General features: G+C 41.8%; 1 pseudogene; it reads right to left on the bottom strand.

Annotated features, from left to right (window-relative positions):
* Window positions 1-580: 580 nt before the first annotated feature.
* Window positions 581-3,569, bottom strand: LOC149536656 (G-type lectin S-receptor-like serine/threonine-protein kinase At2g19130 pseudogene; annotated as a pseudogene).
* Window positions 3,570-3,885: the final 316 nt, after the last annotated feature.

The following is a 3,885-nucleotide window of genomic DNA, read 5'->3' as shown; positions in this document are numbered from 1 at the left end:
TCTCAATGTGATTTGAGAAAAGGTATGCCTAAGCTTCATATTTTATCCATACAAGCTATTGAACCCTATCAACCCACATTATAAATATGTACTTTAATTCTCAAATACTATGAAATAGTTGTTGATAAGTGGTGCTTGGATATAATTCCAAGCACAAAAATTCAACTGAAAGTTCATAACTTGGATAAATACTTGTATGTTCTTTAGTTTTGATTATTAAATGCATTAAATAAAAAGTAAAACATATTTTATAGTCTCATTATTATTTTTCAAAGCAAAAAGTTGTGTACTTAAAAACTTCCAACACTATTTAAATTGGCCTTACATTTGAAAGACAACTTACAATGAGAATGAAGAAATGTATTGAAATCTATATTAAAATGCACAGCCATGTATTTTAAATATCATAATTAATATAATTCATGTAACAATTTCTTATACTATTTTCTCTATTTATATTCATTGTTTACATTCTAAAATTGTTAAAGTAATGATATGGAGTAAACAAAATCAACCAATTATTAGAAAGGAAGAACAAAGAATCATAAAAAAAATCTAAAACAATAGTTAGAGTAGCCTATGAAATAAAATAAAATTCAAAACATTACTTTGGATCTTGAATGAACAATCACGAAGTAGTATTGTAGATCACATGGAAATTAGTTTGGGAACTACTTTGGAAAAATAAATCTACAGTAGGATTATACGGACTTCCATCTCTACAAAATTTACAAATTTCCGCCCCTCCATCATACGCACAATTTGACAGTAGGTAACATTTTTTCTTTTGACTTCAAGATATACTTTCGTTTTTCGATGCATCATTTTGCTTTTGAGAGTGCAGGTCAAATCTTTTTGTCCTACATAAAAAACGAACATATAACTAGTTATTTATATATAGAGAGACAATCGAGGTCGATTGATTCTATGACACGACATTCGCTCTTGTAATATTCCTCCAGTTCTATATTTTTCATCTAACGCTAACAGTTGGAATGATTCTAGTTACATTTTCACTCCTCTATATTAAATCAATATTCAAAAGCACAGAATTCGTTCATTAATGCTTTAGTATAATACTTCACCATTAATATAGTTGCAGCTACTTAACTCCACCCAACATGGAAGCTTGTTCGGCGTAGCCATCGGTGCTGTCCGGTTCAACCTGATCTAACAGCACCTGCAGGGACCTCGGAATTTGCGGCACGGGAGCCTCCATCCTCCCTTCCAATATCTTCACCACATCTCCCATGCTCGGCCTCCTTTCTTCATTGTCTTGAATACACAGTCCCCCAACCATAGTCGCTCTTCTCACCTCTTCAACATTCGCCGAACTTGCTATCCTTTTATCCACCACGCCTATTATGTTTCCTTCCTGAATTTGTGCTGAAGCCCATGTAGGAAAGTACAGCCTGCTTCTCTCCTCTACTGTTAAATCCAGATTTCTTCGACCGGATATAATTTCCATCAACATCATGCCAAAACTGTATACATCCACCTTCGGAGTGATAGGAAGGCCCGCGATCCACTCGGGGGCCAAATACCCTCGAGTTCCTCTTGCGGTCGTCAATACATGACTGAAATCTCTTCCCACCAGCTTTGCCAGCCCAAAATCAGCAATCTTCGGGTTGAACTCACTGTCCAGAAGGACGTTTTCAGGCTTAATATCACAGTGAATGATATGATCCCTACATTCCTCGTGGAGATAAACTAATCCTCGTGCAGTGCCCAGTGCGATCTGGAATCGGGTCTTCCAATCCAACAATTTCTCTAGTTCATATTCTTCTAAGAAGAGGAAAGAGTTTAAAGAACCATTGGGCATGTAAGCATAGACCAGTAGCCTGTGATCGCCTTCTACGCAGAATCCATAGAGCCTTACCAAATTAACATGCTGTATATTCCCGATGGTGTTTATCTCCGCCCTGAATTGCTTTTCTGCTCCTGCCGAACCCTCCAATCTCTTGACCGCCACAAGCGTGCCGTCTGGCAGAGTTCCCTTGAACACCGAACCGAACGCTCCGTTTCCCAGCTTATGCTTGAAATTCTCAGTTGCAATCCGCAGCTCTCTGTGAGTGAACGCTTTGAGCATGATCGGCATGCCCCCTTCCATCCTTTTCTTCTGCAGTCTTCGACGTTTCCACAGAATAAATGCGGCCAAGAGGAGCCCTAAAAGGGCTGCGAGAGAAGGAAGTAAAATAGCAAGCAGAGGAGATTTCTTGCTTCCCTTTGATGTCGACTGCGGTAACTCAGAAGCAGCCAGCCTAACAAACACGGATTCGCCCTCAGATGAAACATTCATTCCTAACAAATCCCCAAACCAGAGTCTACAGCCTGGTAGACCAGATTCACCGAAAGCGAAGGCTGTGCAGGAGCAATTCTTCAGACACGCACTCCGGCAGCCCTCCTGCGTTCGCTCCTTACTGTAAACGACGGCGGTTCCTGTTTCAGGCAAGTATTGATTCTCCGCTTCCCAGAATCCATCGGTAGTAGTTCCCGCTGTGGCAGAGCACTGCAGGGGTGTTCGCCGGGCACACCCAGTTGACCACCAACTCTGAGAATCATTCTTGGCCGTGAAACCCTCAATACAACTGCACGCATCATTCGCACTGGTACACAGCCCATTCGCCCCGCAGATATCATAATGACTGCACTGACCTCCGTGCGTCGACCATGGCTCAGTCCATGTTCCATCATCCTTCAAGAACAACACTTTCAATTCACCGTTCTCGCTTAGCAAGATCCGCGCTGTCAGGTATTGCCCCCACGGGGATGCGGTCATGTAAAAGTAGAAATTTGAAGATGAAACCTTCACACAGGTAAACTCGTACTTGTAGGGCGAATAGTTGCCCTCCGGAACGCCAGTAAAATAGCTCCCGAGCCATTCTCCACTGGACCAATATCGAACAGTGCCGTTGTAGTTCATCACCAACTGCGTCTTTCCTGGAGTCATGTCGGTTCCAATAGAGAAGAGCCCGCTTGCAGGATCCCCCGAACTCTTCCACGAAGTTAGCGTCATCCCTTTCCAGAACTTGGTGCCGGGCAGCCATGTATTTCCCGGATGGACAAAACTCTCCCAGAAAGTCCCAGATTCGTTACCCAGTATAACGAAATTACCGGATTCTTTTAAAGTTGCCTTGGATCCTTCCACACCAGGCGACCAAACTGACTGGCCACTTGTATCAGACAATCTGAGATGCCCGTCGCTCGAAAAGTTCAGAACGCCGGGGATTCCTTTGATAGGATTGTCTCTGTTCGCTACCCAGACTATGACTCTCGGAGAAATTTTAGCGTACCAGATGCCAACATACCAATTATTCGTTCCATTAGCATTGAAAAATCCCAATACAAAAGTGCCATTCCTTGATGTTATGTTCCGATTTCTATCGAGAGAATCACCCAGTAGAATCGAGTCCCCGCCATTCTGTGCTAATGAAGGGCAATTTTTCAGTGGAGTGAACACTATAATTGCTAGGACCAAATACTTGATCGCCATTTCTGTGACCATAACAGGTGTAATTTTCGAGCATAAATAGAAAACAGGCGATGCATCTCGTTAATTAGCAACTCCCACAAGATCAAACCGGGATTAAGCTAAGTTAATTAGCTCAGAAAGTTTTCCCGATAATTTTCTCCACTGGGATACGGCGCCCCATTATTGTCCATTCAAAAAATCAACTCTGGACAATTAAACAAACAAATTAAATGATTTGACAGTGCGCAGATGCCACACGCAATTTGACTCAGTCATACGCGCGACTTTAATATATATGCATTTCTTATAATCGTTAAGCTGATTAACCATCTCAGTCTCTCTCTTCTAATATGAAATCATTATTATTATTCAATGCGGGTCCACACCTCAATAGTAATGATCCCATCGTATCA

This window comes from Cupressus sempervirens, chromosome 10 (assembly GCF_028749045.1).
Source record: "Cupressus sempervirens isolate cs-2001-9-10 chromosome 10, ASM2874904v1, whole genome shotgun sequence".
NCBI lineage: Eukaryota > Viridiplantae > Streptophyta > Pinopsida > Cupressales > Cupressaceae > Cupressus > Cupressus sempervirens.
Note: the sequence above shows the minus strand (reverse complement) of the source record. Positions and strands in the feature narration are given on the sequence as shown.